Here is a 17,701-nt window from a genome sequence, read left to right on the forward strand (position 1 = left end):
ATGTCCCAGCGGTGAAAACGGCCGAGCTCCGTATGAAGAGCAGGCTGCGATTTTGGGGTCTGCAGCCCCCGGGGCAAGAGCCAGAGACCCACTGCAGTTCTCCTTTACAGAGGGTTTCACAGATCAGGTTGCCCCGTCGCCATCTTGCTGGAAGTCCTCGGAATTTGCATTTCTAATAAGTTTCCAGGTGATGCTGATATTGTTGATCTATGGACCACATTTTGGAACATACTTTTTTTTTAAACAAATATTCCCCTTTCCAGTTTGCAATTGGTAGTTTATTTTGGCTTGGTTTTAGTTTTATGCTATTCAGGAATTTAAAAGACCATGAAGGCCTTTTCTTTTGCACTGTCTTCTTTTTCATTGTTGTTGTTGGAGTCTCACTCCATTGGTCAGATTGGAATGCAGTGGCATGCTCATGGCTATTGCAGCTTTGACATTCTGGGCTCAGGCGATCATCTTGCCCCAGCCTTCCAAGTAGTTGAAACTACAAGCACACATCACCAAGCCTGGCTAATATTTTGATTTATTGTAGAGATGAAGTCTTACCAAGTTGCCAAGTCTGGTCTCAAACCCCTAGGCTCAGACAGCCCTCTCACCTCTGCTTTCCAAAATGTTGGGATTACAGGTGTAAGCCACCATGTCCAGCCCAGCCACCACAGCAAGCCCCCCGCCCTTTAATCTTAGAAATCTTTCTTACTTCAGAGAATTTGACCAATATTCAGTTTTGTTATTTTCTGTGTTTTTTAAAAAAATACCTTGATTCTAGTGTTTCATTCTATGATCTTTGTGAAATAGATTTGCTTATACTCTGAGAGAAGCTGTCTGCCTAACAACTTGCCTTGATGGAGGGGCTTACTGATGCCCCCAGGTCCCTGCCTCTTGGCTCTGTACTTTTTGACTCTCCTTAGAACCCAACAAAAAGAGACAGAAAAGATATGACAGAGAAATATGAAGTGCTTATCCCATTTCTTTTCATATTACTGACTTTTTATCATGTTCCCCTCCTTTCTGATTAATACTTACATTTAAGGCAGAAACAACTTAAAGATAGAAATGGTTAAACATTATTTATTTATTTATTTTCTTAGTAGAGGTCTCACTGTGTTGCCCAACTTGAAGTACAGAGACATAATCACGGCTCACTGCAGCCTCCAACTCCTGAGTTCAAGCATCCTTCCCTTCTCAGCTTCTGGGTGTGGCTGGGACTACAGGCACTTGCTATCATGCCTGGCTAATTTTTATCTTATTTTTTTTTTGTAGAGATAGGGTCTCACTATATTGCCCAGGCTGGTCTCAAACTCTTCGGCTCATGTAATCCTCCCTCCTTGGCCTCCCAAAGTGTTGGAATTATAGATGTGAGCCACCATGAACAGCCTGGCTAAACATTTTTGAACTCTTCAGCCTTAGGAAACCAGAAGAGCCATCTAGAGGAGACATCCACCCTGAGACCATAAAGTTTCTCCAGAGCTGAGTTTGCTGTATCCTGAGTATGAGGAGGGGAGTGCGGCAAGATGAAGCTGCAGTGGGATCCATGGATTTCTGTACCACAAGGCCTTACAGGCCATATTTTGGAGTTTGGGCTTTATTTAAAATAATTCAGTTTGGGGAGCCACTGAATTATTATTATTATTATTTTGAGTTGGAGTCTCACTGTCACTCAGACTGGAGTGCAGTGGCCGCTCCCGGCCACCGCAGCCTCGACCTGCTGGGCTCTGGCAATCCTTCCGCCTCAGTCTTCCAAGTAGCTGGAACTACAGGAGCACGCTACCACGCCCGGCTAATTTTTTGATTTATTGTAGAGATGAGGTCTCGTCTGCCCAGGCAGGTCTCGAACCTGCAGGCTCAGGCAATCCACTCACCTCAGCCTCCCAAAGGCACAGGATTATAGGCTGAGCCACTGAGCCCGGCGCCACTGAATTATTTTAAGCAAGAAAGTGACAATATATTTTGTACTTTTAAAAGATTGAAAGCTTGGTTGCAGCTTGAAAGCAGGAGGAGTAATACTGGGAGTAGAAAGATGAATCAGTAATACTGGGAGTAGAAAGATGAATCAGTAATACTGGGAGTAGAAAGATGAATCAGGCTCTTGCAGTAGTCCTGTGGCCCATGAGGATGGCTCAGACTAGGGGAATGGTGGTGAGGTTAAGATATTTAGCGAGGAGAACTGGCAAATTGGGATGTGGGTCACGAAAGAGAAGGAAGAAACCACGATGGCACCTAGATTTCTGGCCTAGGAGGTGCCCCTCTCTGAGGTGGGGACTATGAGGGAAAGACATTCAGCTGGAGTGAAGCTGGGAGAGGTAATAAGTTCAGGTTCTAATATTATGAGTTTGAGGTTCCTGAGGGACATACCCAGGGAGTGGTCAGGATCAACTAGATGTCTGGAAGGAGCGGTCTGGGCTAGAACTAGAGACTCAGGCAGAATTGTGCTTTTTAGGAAATTAACTGGAAGCCAAAGAGACGACTTATTTATTTGCTGAAGCATTGCCATGGGTCTGTTTCCAGTGACCAGAAGACAATTTTGGATCTCTCATAACCTTGTATACAGTTCTTCAAAGGTTCTTATCAAATATTGATTTGCTCCTGAGCAGGCAGCCCCAGCCTTCCCCAGGAGCAGCTTCCGGCACCCCTCAGCATGCTCCTATCCTCCCAAATCTTTACCCTTGCTGGAGACACATGCACTTGCTACAGTTAAAGGACAAAACAGACCTGAAGGGGAGGTTCCAAGCCATTTGAGTTGCAGACCCTCGTCAGGCATGTCCAATACACGGCCCAAGGGCTGCATGCGGCTCGGGATAGCTAGTAATGTGGCCCCACAAAATCTTCTAGCATCATGTGTTTTTTAGTATTTATTTTCTCATGACCCTATAAGTAGTTCCATTTTTGAAGTTAGCCGTCATGCCTTATTCATGATATTGCTTTTTGGCAGCACATACATTTGTGAGTAGCTGTTTTCAGTTATGAAGCACACAAAGGGCAAAATTTGAACAAACATTTCTGACGATCACCTTGAGAACGCATTAAGAATTACGACCACTTCCATCGAACCAGACATTGATAGATTAGCTTTGCAAAAACAAGGTCAAATTTCCCACTAGTTTTATGTTGTTCTCATTTTTCTCATAATGAAGCATATAAAAATAAAAGAAGTCTTGTTATGTATATACACTAACTATATTATATAACTTATGTGTGGTCCAAGACAATTCCTCCTTACCCCAGGGAAACCAAAAAGTTGGACACCTCTGCCCTAGTTATTGAACTCTAGTTTTCTGCAATTTCAAGTTCCACACTCACTACTAGGGGGCCTACGGTTAGCGTGAAATAAATGAAAGCAAGACTGAATACCACTGCCTAAGGTCATGCTGACGTCAAGAGTCTTTATTCAGAAGAGCAGACCAAATGGCTTAAAGCACGGGCATCCCCAGGTTCTCCTTGCTTCTGAATCTGATTTGTGTTCTCTCGGGCCATTCGCTGGCTGCTTCCTGTGTTAAACTGCTCAGGTCTTTCTTTAGTTTACTTGAAAACGACTGTCCACTTTGTTTCAACAGAGGGCAGTAGAGAGCAGCAAACAACCTACATTTCTCAACCCAGGGAGGATAGTGGGTGGAAGGAGGGAATCATCTCCAACACATTTGTCCCATGTCAAAGTATCCCAAATAGGGCACATCATGCTTCATGTGTTTATGGATGGAACGGATCTGTGTAAAGGCAGGGCAGACCCTGAGAGTCAGTAACTCTTAGATGACCTTTCCTCTGGCAAACATTTTATCCATGTGCAACTTACAGAGGGCTTTATGGAGAAGGAATTTGATCTTGAAGAAGGAGTATGAGTTGGCAAGATAGTTTTGTTCACAGAAAACAGCATGGGTGAAAACATGGCAATAGTATGGAACGTTCAGGAACAGCAAGAAGTTTGGTACAGCAGTGATGTGCCATCCTGGTGTTTGAATGTCACCTTGGACATCATCCTGAAGGGAATGGGAAGTTATTGAAGAATTCTGAGCAGGATGGTTATCTAATCTGTTAGGCAATTTAGTTGGTTAGTTTGCTTGTTTGTTTGTTTGTTTGTTTTTTGATTGTGGTATAGCGTGGTGCTGTTAAGGTCGTAGTGGTATTGTGTCTTTAATGTACATCCTCTGATAAGTAACGACTTATTGTGTATCTTTTCATGTGTTTATTTGGCCCTTTGGGTATCCTCTTTTGAAAAGTGTCTGTGTAAGTCCTTTGTCCACTCTGTCTTCTTCTCATTGATTTTTAGTAGCTCTTTATGTACTCTAGGTAAGAGTTCTTTGTCAAGGACTCCTTTGAGGTCTTGAAGTAGGTCTATTTCCAGTGACAAGAAGACAATTTTTAATTGCTTAGAACCTCATTTACAATTCTTCAAATGTTCAAGAATGAAAACTTTTATTTTAAGAGACAAGGCCTTGCTCACCTAGACTGGAGTACTGTAGTGTGGTCACAGATCACTGGAGCCTCAAAATTCTGGACTACAGGTGCATGCCACCATACCCAGCTAACTCTTAAACTTTTTGTAGAGATGGAGTCTTGCTATGTTGCTCAGGCTGGTCTTGAGCATTCTGGCCTCAAGAGACCCTCCCTTCTCTGTCTTCCAAAGTACTGGGATTACAGGCATGAGCTACTGTGCCCAGTTTCTATCCACTTTTTAAATGATGTCTTTTGATGAGTGCAAATTTGATAAATCCTTTTGAAAACAGTATGAAAAATGGATTGAAATGGAGCAAGACTGAAGCAGGAAAGTAAGAGCTTGTCATGTGAGGACACATAGAAGGCACTGTCTAAGAAGCAGAGAGCAAGCCCTCACCAGACACCATTTCTGATGGTGTCTTGATCTTGGACTTCTCAGCCTCTAGAATTGTAAGAAATAAATTTCTGTTGTCCCTAGCATATCTGGAGACTTAGACTGGTTCAATACAGGTACACATAGTACCTTCTGATAGTGTTTTATATTTCTTTGGTGTCAGTTGTGACTTCATCTTTTTCATTTCTGATTCTGTCTATTTGGGCTTTTTCTCTCTTTTTCTTAGTCAGTCTAACTAGCAGTCTATCAATCTTGTTTATCTGTTTAAAAAAACAGATTTTGGTTTCATTCATAATCCCAGTCACAATAGTCACAAAAAAATGAAATACCTTGGCATCTTCCTAACCAGAGAAGACAATGACCTTTGTAATGAGTATGGATTGGAAGAATTGACATTGTTAAGATGTCCATCCTACCCAAGGCAATTTACAGATTTACTGCAGTACCCATTAAATTACCAGCAGCATTCTTTTTAGACTTGGAAGTGACGATACAGGAATTCATATGTAAACATAAATGACCACGAATAGCTAAAACAATCCTCAGCAAAAAACCAAAACAAAGCAACAACAACAACAACAACAAAATCAAAGTGGGAAGCATCATGCTCCCAGACTTTAAGCTTTATTATAAAGCTACAATAACCAAACAGCTTGGGATTGGTATGAGAAGAGGCATATAGACAATGGAACAGGATAGGGATTCCAGAAGCAAAACCTCAATTTCTCAGCCAACTCATTTTTGACAAAACCTTCACCATTTACCACTGGGGAGAGGAGAACCTATTCAGTAAATGGTGCTGGGAAAACTGACTGACCACATCCAGAAGATTAAAACAAGACCCATACTTATCATCATACACAAGAATCAACTCTAAATGAATCAAAGACCTAAACACAAAACCTCAAGCCATAAGAATCTTAGAAAATGCTTGAAACACCCTTATGGAAATTGGAACTGGCAACCACTTCCTGATCAAAACCCCAAGTGCCCATGCCATAAGAGATTAGATAGACAAGGGGGACCTCATCAAACTGAAAAGCTTCTGCAAAGCCAAATAAATCATTGAGAGAGCAGGGAGACAGCCCACAGACTGGGAAAAAATATTTGCCAGCTGTATATCTGACAAAGGCCTAACATCTAAGATCTATAAGGAACTCAAATGTGCTGAAAAGAAAAAAACAAACAGCCCCATTACAAAGTGGGCAAAAGATATGAATACACATTTCTCAAAAGAAGACATACAAGCAGCCAACAGATACGTGAAAAAATGCTCAACCTCACTAGTCATCAAAGAAATGCAAATTAAAACCACACTGAGATGCCACCTAACTCCAGTCAGGATGGCCATCATCAATAACTCAAACAACACCAGATGCTGGAGAGGATGTGGCAAAAAGGGAATGCTGATGGGAGTGTAAACTGTTGATGGGAGTGTAAACTAGTACAGCCTCTGTGGAAAACAGTGTGGCAATTCCTAAAAGATCTAAAGATCAACCTCCCATAGACCCTGCAATCCCCCTATGGGAATATACCCAGAGGATCTCAAATCACTCTATGAACAAGATACCTGCACATGCATGTTTATTGCAGCATTATTTACAATAGCAAAAACATGGAACCAACCATGCTGCCCATTGAAAGAAGATTGGATAAAAAAAAAATGTGGTACATTTACATGATGGAATATTGCTCAGTCATGAAGAAGGACAAAATTATGAACTTCACAACAACTTGGATGGACTTAGAGGCTATAATACTGAGTGATCTATCACAGAAACAAAGAACTGAGCATCACGTTTTCACTCATAAGCTGTCCTTGAACAGCTATCATAATACTATTATAGCTGCACCACGAGTAAGAAACTGCCAACACACTGAGAGTCAAATATTGAGTCCTTTAATGCCAGCGGTCGAGATCAGCCTCATGCCAGAAAGAGGCTCTCCACCCTGAATGAAGCAAGCAAGGGGTTTATATAGCAAAACCATAAGGTTACAAGGTTTTGGTTTTGGGTAGGGAACAAAGAGATTTTTCAAAGTACAGATCATTAAACTGTAGGGGGAGAAGTGTAAATTACACTGTGTGAAAGAACTGTTTCAGGGATGTTATAGCCCTCCAGGGGAGGGAATGAAAAAACCATAAATCACGGGATATGATTTATGGCCTAGTGGACAGGTGAGGGTAGCCATATGGAGGAGGGGTGAGAAGGGGAACTGGAAGACAAAATGGAAGAGCTACTACAAAATGGAGTTACCTTGGTTAGGTCACTAATAGCCGTTTCATTCCCGCCCCTTAGTTGTTCATGAGTCAAAGCATTGACTCATCTATCATGGGCAGAGGGTTGTAATGGGTCCTCATGTACATGAGTTTTACAGACATGATTTGTTGTTTAATGAGTCAGACTACCCAATTTAATATACAGGGCCTAATGAGCAGACTGAGAAGGAGGAGAAGCAGGGAGCCTACCAGACCTGTCATTAAAGTGGTTAGCCATGGGTTTCAATCAAATAAGGTTTGAAACCAGGATTTGTTATTTTCTCTTCCCTTTATTCTTCTGTCCAAATTTTCTCAAGCCTTTTGGAGAGTGTTTTTAATGACTCCTGATTTATTGGTATAGAAACAGCATGATTCCCCTAGCACTACACAGAGTACTCCTTGGGACAGGAATAATAAATCTAGACCTCTGTGATTCTGGCATACAACTTCTGCTAAGGATGCAACTTGGTCATGGAGTTTGGTCAATTTGTCCAAGGCAAATTGAAGGTTTCCTATGTCTGCATCCATTTCTTGAGCCAGGTTCGATAAACCTAGTTCACTGCAGACTAGGACTGTGATGCTTAGAGCTGCTGTTCCAGCTCCACTGAGGTCTATTAAGGCGGGTACTAGCAAAGGGGTGGCACATTTCCAACAAGTGGCCAGGAGACCAGGAGGAGTCAGCAAAAGGGTTCCCTTGTGGTCACAATAAGCATTTACCTGGGGAAGTACAAGAATGGTGACACATAAGGTAGGTTCATTAACTTTTAGGTGGTAATACATTTTGTGAGTCCTGCAGAGCATGCTAACCAAATGTTGGTAGGGGCCACATAAGCCATGGACTCTGACATGGTTAGGGTGAGAGATAGATTGCAGAAAAATGAGACACCATTAGATTGAAGCCTGAAGTTAAAAGACAGAGTGCATTACCAGTTATGTCTCCTATTGTGATATGAACAATTTCCGGAGAGTATTTAGTTTTATCAGCATTACTGATGATGGGAGCCTCAACCTCAAGGCCTATATAATGTGGGGGTTTGGATTTAAACAGAGCCAGTAATCCAAGGCTAGCCAGGGCAATGTAATGTTGAGCAGGCAATGCATACGCGTTAGCATAGGAAAAAGACCAGGAGGCTGCAGAATTGGCTTTAGTTGTTGAGTGGGCATGCTCAGGGTAACAGTGTTCTATATAGGTTGTGGTGGTTGATGATAACTAAACAAAGGGTCTCCTAGTTTGCCAATGGCCCTATTGACTTAGCCAAAGTTTTATAGGCAAGTGTACGTCACTGGGTGGTGAATAGAGCACCTTGGTCATAGCCAGTTACATAAGTTCGTATGCTCCAGGTAAACCTGTACCCCAAAAATAGTGGAGGGGATTATTAACTTTTATGTATACAGGCACCTGAGTTGGGTTTGGGCTAGAGGCCTACCAGAGGATGAGTTGGGAGGTGTCATTGGGGCCCCCACTGTAAGTAGCAATAGTATCACATTACCAATAAGGGCAGAAGAAGTGAGAAGCCTGATCACATTGTCAGTCAGTGGGACTTCCAGGGCAAAGATAAAAATCTACTGCTTGCAGATTAAAAGAGGTGTGTAGGTTAAAATAAGGACTTCTGGTACAATGTGCACCAGGGAGAGAGTTGGAGGTATACATTTTAGGGGAGAGAGCCAGGAAATCAGAAGGTCAACCATGAATAATACAGACGGTTCCTGTTTATATGTCCAATTTTGGTTGGTTAACACCTTTCCTGATGCAAAAAAAGTTAGAGAAAAAGAATAGGCAGGATTTCTAGCATGTCTATTAGGGAGAAGACTGGTTATGAAACAACACCAGAGTGAGAAAGTCTTAACTTGAGAGTGTCAGATTCAGGTGTGGCTGTCCACTGTTGACTGCTGTCCTTGGCCTTTTTGACTCGGGAGTGGTGAATCTAAGTGGGATCCTGTTAACCTTGAGTGCTGTAGGAGTGGTGAGGATGACGATGCAGAAGTTAATCCCTCTTTCTGGAACTTTTTGATATAGACCAGATCCCCAGGCTGTAAGGGATGGGAGGGCGTGGAGCAGGGAATTGGTAGAATAGCATGGACATTGGAGTGGATGGCAGTCTGGACCTGTTGGGGAGACTGGAAATATCTTAACAGAGACTGATTAGTAATTTCTTCAAGAATAGGGTCTCTTAATCGGGGTATTAAGGGAGGGGGCCTTTCAAACATGATTTCATATGGGGTGAACCCAGCCTTGTAAGGGGTGCATCGAACTTGAAGGAGGGCTAAGGGTAAAAGGTTTATCCATTATACACTGGTCTCTACTATTAAATTGGTTAAAGTAGTTTTTAAGGTTCAGTTCATGCATTCTACCTGTCCAGAGCTTTGTGGTCGGTAGGCACAATATAACTTCCAGTTTGTATTTAGTACATTTCTAATCATTTAAGCTATGGACAAGGTAAAGGTAGGGCCATTATCAGAGCCAATGGAGACAGGGAGCCCAAACCTAGGAATAATTTCATTTAATAAAAACTCTGTGACCATAAGTGTGGTTTTATTTTTGTGGCAAAAGCCTCCCCCCATCCTGAAAAAGTGTCCACAAAAGCCAGTAGATATGAGGGGGTTTTACCTCAGTAAAGTTCACTTCCCATGTTTCTCTGGGTGCTGATGCTGTTTGGTGGTTTTGGTCATTGTTCTGCATTTACTTGTTCACAAGATGGGCATGTTTCAGCAGCTGTGGTAGCGACGCTTCTTAGTCTTGAATGTAGTAGTATCAGTTTAGCATTTCAGCTAATCTAGTACCTCTCAGGTAGGTAATAGAATGAAGTTGATTTACTAGAGTATGTCCAAAGCTGGGAGGATGATTTTGGAGTCCTTTTTGTTCACCATCCTGAGGTTTCTTTTTGTGCTCCCACTAGATCAGCTTGCTCCTCTTCTTCTCCGGTAGAGGTGGGCTGTTTTGGAAGTGAGGGAACTGGAAAAGTTTTAGTTAGCAGGATAGTGAGGGACTTGACTGGGAGCTCTGCTGCCTCACGAGCTGCCTGATCAGTTAGGCGATTTCCTGATGCCTCTGGAGTGTCTGATTTTTGGTGTCCCCTGCAATGAATGACAACTACCTCTTTGGGAAGCTATACAGCCTCTAGAAAGGGTAAAATTTCCTCTTTGTTTTTTATAGTCTTACCCTCCATGGTAAAAAGTCCTTGTTCCTTGTAGATTATGGCATGGACATGGAGAGTAGCAAAGGCATATCTGCTGTCGGTAAAAACATGTTTTCCCATTCCCCAGTGCAGAGGCTGGGTTAAAGCAATTAGCTCAGCCTTTTGGACAGATGTGCCATTGGGCCAAGACTGTGACCAGATTATGTCATGTGCCATGATTACCACTATACCAACCTTACGGATGCCCTTTATTACCAGACTGCTGCCATCGTGAACAGGTCACCATCAACCTGGTCTAGGGGAGTGTCCCGAAGATTGGGATGGCTGGCTTGAGAGACATCCAATACATCCTCACATTTATGAACTGGCATTTCTGGATCATCATTGGGCATTAAAGTGACTGGATTGAGGCTCTGAGGAGGAGAGAAAGTTAGTCTAGGCTGGTCAAGTAAGAGGCTTTGCTATTGGGTAATACGAGCATTTGACATCCAGTGGCCAGTGCCTCCCTCCCGAATTAGAGCCTCTACAGCATGGGGAATGGTCAGGGTTAAGTTTTGTCCAAAAACCAGTTTATCTGCCTCCTTAACTAGTATAGCTGTAGTGGCAATGACTCAAAGACAGGATGGCCAGCCAGAGGCCACTGGATCCAACCTTTTTGGCAAGTAAGCCACAGGTCACTGCCAGGGTCCTAAGGTCTGGCTAAGAACCCTCTTTGTGATTCCCCACTGCTCATGAATAAACAGGTGGAAAGGTTTGATAATATCTGGGAAGGCTAAAGCTGGGGCTTGGGTAAGAGCCATTTTTAATTGTTAGAATGCTTGTTCCTCTGTGGCAGTCCATATTAAAGGTTGATTCCCTACTGTAACTGAATATAGGGGTTTGGCAATTTCAGCAAATCCCAGGAACCATAACCAACAGTATCATGCCACCCCCAGGAATTCCCATACCTGTTTTTTTGAGGTTGGGGTGGTGAATTGAAGGATTGCCTCCTTCTGGGCCATGGTTAGGGTTTGGTTATCCATTTTTAGTTGTGCCTTCTTAACCAATACATGGTAGCCCAGGTCCTGGAGAAGCTGCAACAAAGCCTTGGTGCCTTTTAAACAAATCTTCCACTGTAAGCAAGAGATCATCTATGTACTGGAGCAAAGTACATTCAGGGTGCAGGGCACAGAACCCCATTAGATCCTGTTGCAAGGCTTCTCTAAAAAGAGTCAGGGAGTTTTTGAATCCCTGCAGCAACCAGGTCCAAGTCAGCAGACTGGTATCCCCTGAATTGGGATCTGTCCATTCAAAGGCAAAAATGAGTTGACTAACAAGGGACAAGGGAATGGAGAAAAATGTATCCTCCAGATCTAAAACAGTATAAACCTGGTGTTGAGAAGGAAGTAAGCTGATAATGTGTAAGGGTTGGGGACAGTTGGATGGATAGTTTCAACTCACTTATTGACCTCCCTCAAGTCCTGGACTGGTCGGTAGTCAGATGTTTCCGGTTTTTGAACTGGCAAGAAAGGAGTGTTCCATGCTGATTAACATGGTGCTAGTATATTATCCTTTAAAAGTTTTTTGATATGAAGAGCAATTCCCCTTAGAGCCTACAAACCCACAGGGTACTGACATACTCTGATTGGGGTGGCTCATGCCAGTAGACTTACCACAACCAGGGAGTGATGTTGTGCCAATTCTGGTGGATTTGTCTTCACCCAGACTGAAGGATATTCTTGCTTTAGCTGCTAAAGCAAACTTGACAAGGCATTCTCAGTGGAGGAGTTAGAGGAAGTTAGAAGGTACTCTTTAGAAAGTGGAACAGTTAGAAACATTTGATAGGCAATGGGAACAAACATTTCAGTTTTGTCAGGTGAAAACACAATGGTTGCTCTTAACTTTCAAAGCAAATCCCAACCCATGAGGAGGTATGGGCAGTCAGGGGCTATTAGGAACGAGTGCATAACCTGTTTTTGACCTAAGTTAACGGTCCAATCAGAGGTGAACTTGCAGTTTGTAATTGCACCCATTGTCCCTTGAGCAGAAATTTGCTTGTTGGACATGGGTCCTAATGGTGACTTTGGGACTGAAAGCTCTGCCCCGGTGTCCACTAAGAGTTGGACTGGGTGATCCTGATAGCTGCAGTTACCATGGGCTCTTGGGGGCCTAAGAAAAAAGAGCCCTGGCCTCTTCAGTCAGAGTCATTTTCAGTCTCCCCAGCAGTGGGTAAAACCAGGACTGGTTTAGGGTTGTCTGTTTTTGGGTCATGGGGACAGTCTTTTTTTTCAGTGACCAAATTCTTTGCAATATGTACATTGATTCTTAGCCAGCGGGGAACGTCCAGTCCCCTTTTGTCATTTTCTAGTCTCCCCTTTCCTCTGGTATGATGGTCTTGAATCAGCTTAGGAGGTTTGGAGGGCAGTTACCAATATTTTTGCCTGACATTTGGCCATTATATCTGCCTCCTGCATCGCCTGTTTTTGTTTTCAGCATCACATTTATTAAAAACCTTTTGGGCTAGTTTGAGCAGCTGGGAGATATTCATTCCTGTGAAGCCCTTAAGCCTTTGTAATTTTTTGTTGATATCGTGGGCCACCTGGGTCATGAAAAACAAATTAACGGCCAGAGTATTTTCAGGTGCCAAAGGATCTAATGAGGTATAGGTACAGAACGCCTCTTGAATACACCAAGGAATGCCCCTGGTGACTCCTTGGGATCCTGACAAATTTTGGTAGTTTTGGAAAGATTGGTACGTTTCTGGGCTGCTCCCTTCAAACCAGCTAATAGAGTCTAGTGATAGATATCTAACACCCTGGACCTTGCCAAAGTGTTAGGGTCCCAATCTGGATGAGAAAAGGGAAAAACTTCATTTAAAATTTCCTGACTTTCCTCCTGTGTACCAACAGTTGAGGCTAGAACAGACTTTTTAGCCTCAGCCCTGTTGCACTCTCATTCCTCAGAGGTAGATAGGGTTAGAAGGAACTGCTGACCATCATTCCAGGTGGGGCAATGAGTACACATGATTGATTCTACCAGAGAGGTCAGAACCTGAGGTTTCTCCAAGAACAGCAGATTTTGAGCTTTCCAGTTATACAAATCAGAAGTAGAAAAAGGATCATACACCAAAAAAGGGTTGCTTAGTCTGATCTGCCCCCTGTGGAGGGGGAACTTCCTGGAGGGGAAGGAGAGGGGCTAGATCTGTTTGGGATTGGAGGCAAGAAGCCAGAGGCAGAGAGGGCAAAGGGGAGGTGGAAGAAGTGATGGTAGGTGAAGAAGCTTGTGGGTTATAAGGTGGAGGAAGGTGAGGGCCTAAGTTAGAATGAGAATGAGAGATGACTGGGTCTTCCAGAGGATCCTCAGTAAGGGGAGGCAAGATGGAGTAGAGCTTAGGGGTAGACTCAGAAGGGGACAAAACAGGGGAAGACTGTGGAGTAGATGAAGATGATGGGAAAGGACAAAGAGACTCGGAGACAAGTATGCAAGAAGGATCCTGGGTTTTAAGAGAACATACCTTTAACCATGGAGGGGGATTTTGGATTAAATTTAACCATTGGTCAATATAAGGGAATTGGTCAGGGTGACCAGGAGTCCCTGTGATAACCTTCCAGACAGACTGAGTGATGCAAACATCCAGAGACCCATAATGTTGTATGGAGGGTCATACAGCATTAAACGGTGGCCAGTCAGTTTTACAGAGGACCCAGAGCCTGCCTTTCAAAAGGCGGACACTGTAGTCCTCAGTAAATTCAACAGAGAAACTTTTTATCATGCAGTCCGGGGGACTGGAGGGTCAAGAGACCTGTGACCCCATATTGTCAAAACCAATAAGGGAACCAAAACTGGAATCAGAAAGTGAACCGAGACTCTATTCAGCCAATGTCTTGGCCTAATGAATAGTGTCTAAGGGATGGCTTTATCAGGCCATGACTCCTTTAATAGAATGGCCACAAATAGAACAGATTCTTACCTCCTAGGAGAATGCAGACAGACTCAGGTCTTTTTGAGGTGATGGGAAGCCAGCAGTTGTTCCATCTCCCTCTAGACTGAATGAGAGGTTATGGGGCCCTGGAACGTCTCGGGGTGCCTCTGCTAAAACTGCTCCACTAAGCCAGGGAGAGCTGGAGTGAGGATACTTCCTGGGCTTGGCAATCTTGCTGGAGCCTCCAAATTTTATAGCTGCACCATGAGTAAGTGTTGCCAACACACTGAGAGTCAAATATTGAGTCCTTAATGCCAGTGGTTGAGAGCAGGCTCATGCCAGAAAGAGATTCTCAACCCTGAATGAAGCAAGCAAGGGTTTATAAAGCAAAAACCATAATGTTACAGAGTTTCAGTTCTGGGTAGGGAACAAAGGAGATTTTTCAAAGTACAAGTCATTAAACCATAGGGGGAGAATTGTAAATTACATTGTGTGACAGAACACACATATTTAAAATAAAAAATTTTTTAAATATAAATTTCTGTTATTTATAAGAACAAAACCCAGAAAAACTTTGTTTCAATAGGGGAGAGGTAGTTGTACTATTATTATTACTTTTTACAGATGACTAACCAAGGCATGGAGAGATTAAGTGACTTGCTTAAAGTTTTATACTGCTAATAAGTGGCAAGAGGAAAATAAATCTGAGAGAATGGTGAAGGAAAGTAAGGGATGTAGGCTAACTTGAAAGATTTTGAATTAGTAGAACACAGAGAAAGAAGTACAAGTTTGAGAAAAATAGATGAATTTCATTTTAGAAAAGCAATTTGAAGTGGAAATGTCTAATAGGTAGCTAAATATACTATTGCATTCAGTTGAGAAGTGTCGGCTGGATATAAAGATTTGGGAATCATTAGTATACATGGAGCATAGTGGGTTTTCTCATTCTTAGCACTACTGACATCTAGGGCTAGATAATTCTTTGTTGTGGGGGCCTGTTCTCTCCATTGGAGGACACATAGCAGCATCTCTACTCAATAGATGCCGGGGGGCAATGCTCTCCAATTGTAACTACCAAAATGTCTCCAGGCATTGGCAATTGTCTTTGGGGGTGAAATCAACTCATTTGAAATCACTGGTATAGAGGAAATTATTAACACAGATAAAATCATTTAGAAGTAGTGAGAAATATACAGGATCATGTCTCTCAGCCCTTTAAAATCCATTCTCAAACTTTTTGAACATACAATTTTTTCTTTAATTTTATCTTGAATTTCAAATTGATTTATCAAATTTACAAGTATTAAATTGTATTATAATGCTGAATAAGCTTTTCAAACTAAAAGTCAGTCTCTCCTCCTATTCTGATACATCCACTAGGGGAGTCTCTCATTTAGAAAATCACTGGTAGAAAGAGAATTGCGTGGAGAATAGAAAGCTGAACAAAATCAATATTTAACGTGTGGATAAAGATAGAGGAGCATTTAGAGAGAGTCACAAGAGGGACACCAGGAGGGGAACCCTGATGAGTCTTTTTTCCCACAAGTAGAACTTTTTATTCACCACTCTTAAAAGCCTGATTTTTTTTCTTTTTTGAGTTGGGGTCACTCTGTCACCCAGGCTGGAAGTGCAGTAGTACGATCACAGCTCACTGTAGCCTTGACCTCCTGGGTTCTCTGGTGATCCTTCTTCCTCAGCCTCCCAAGTAGTTGGGACTACAGGCACACACCACCACACCTGGCTGATTTTTGTGTAGAGATGAGATTACTAAATGCTGCCTAGGCTGGTCTCAAACACCTGGACTCAAATTATCCTCCTACCCTGGTCTCCCAGAATGCTGAGATCACAGGCACAATCCATCACGCCTGGTTAAAATCTTGAATTTTAAACAGATTCTTGGACTGGTGATTTATTTAACTTTAGCACCAGTAGCTTTTCCAGAACTACTACCACCATGCAGCTCCATGACTTTTTTCACCTCAAACTTGGGCTTCTTCAGTATTTTAACTTTTCTAACAAAGACATCATGGAGGGGATAAATATATTGGCAAGTCTTTCCTATGACTTTTCCAATGCTGTCCTGAATCAATTTATTAATCACTTATTTCAAGTCATTTGTCTGTACTTCTCGGATCATGATTTACATAATCTTCTTCTGGATCTGGTGAATCTATTGGTGCTGAGTAAGAGGACTTCTGTATCTGACTGTCATGTTTTTTAGTAAAGCCAACACAGAACAGATGAAGCTAGTAACCATTGGTAGTCTTAACATCAACACGAGTTCAATCATGGTCTGCCCTTTTTTGACCATGGAGCATATTTTGTCATGCCATGCCATGGAAGTGAGGCAGTTTTTTTCCCTGAACATCTTCACTAATCAGCTTGAATTCTCTGAGTGCAACTTCATCATTCTGCAGATCAGCAAGATTCGCCTCAAACATACAACCCTTGAGGGCTCAAATGCAATTTTGGTTCCTTGAGTCCTGGTGCCTAGTGTTTTTCCAATATTTCTTATATTGAACATAGCAGGTTTCACACTGTACCAATCTTTCTTAGAAAATAGATCAACCGCTTTCTTCTTGGCTCCCTTTTTACTGCCTTTCATAAGGGGCTTGTTCTTGCCAACCACCATCAAGCTTCTGAGAGAGCCAAAAGCCTGACAAGTCTTGACAAAACAGATGATGAAGGACATCATGTATTTTGCCTTGCAAACTGCATAATTCCCATGAAACTGGGATTCATAAGCTACCTCTTAGAGAAGTGAAAGAGTTCTGAGTCCATCCTGGGCTTAGAGTTAAAAAGGTATTTCTTGTGACAGAACCCAATGCAATATTTAGGACAACTCAGAGGAGGACACTTTGAGATTCAGAAAGAAAAGTGACTTCTTCCAAGGAAGAGATAAGGAGGACTGCAGATGACCCGAAGCTCTGTACTTGAAGGAAAGACTAGAAGAGAAGGTCCAGGTTCCCACTTATTTTGGAGACAGAGTATTGTATTGCATGCTTTAGAAATTGGACTCTGCCAATATTCCCTTGCTCATTTTTATTCTTAGAAAATTTTTCTATTTGAATTTTCCAGTCAGTTGAGTTGGCCAAGAGAAAGATTTGAATATTTCAACATTTCTGCCATATAACTTTTGGCTGGCTAGAGTGGTGGCACTGGCATCCTAGTCTCTAATTAAGATTTTAAAAATAAAGATCTGGCTGAGTACTGTGGCTCATGCCTATAATTCCAGTACTTTAGGAGGCCGAAGTGAGAGGATTACCTGAGTCCACAGATTCGAGACCAGCCTGGGCAACTTGGCGAGACCTCATTTCCACAATAAATCAAAAAATTAGCCAGGTGTGGTGATAGATGCCTGTAGTTCCAGCAACTTGGAAGGCTGAGGTGACTGTGAGCATGACACTGCACTCCAGCCTGGGTGACAGAGTGAGACTCTGACTCAAAAAGAAAAAAAAATCTATTGGTATTTTAATAATTTTGTCTTCACCTTTGGTTTTCAGCAGTTTGAATATGATATAGTAAGGTGTTGTGTGTGTGTGTGTGTGTGTGTGTGTGTGTGTGTGTGTGCGCGCACGTGT

The 17,701-nt window shown here is 42.5% G+C and overlaps 1 pseudogene; it reads right to left on the bottom strand.

The window, feature by feature from the left end:
• Positions 1-16,029: 16,029 nt before the first annotated feature.
• Positions 16,030-16,752, bottom strand: LOC103277309 (annotated as a pseudogene).
• Between the last annotated feature and the right edge of the window lie 949 nt (positions 16,753-17,701).

This window comes from Carlito syrichta, unplaced genomic scaffold, assembly GCF_000164805.1.
Source record: "Carlito syrichta isolate Samal-C Ts95f unplaced genomic scaffold, Tarsius_syrichta-2.0.1 Scaffold317098, whole genome shotgun sequence".
NCBI lineage: Eukaryota > Metazoa > Chordata > Mammalia > Primates > Tarsiidae > Carlito > Carlito syrichta.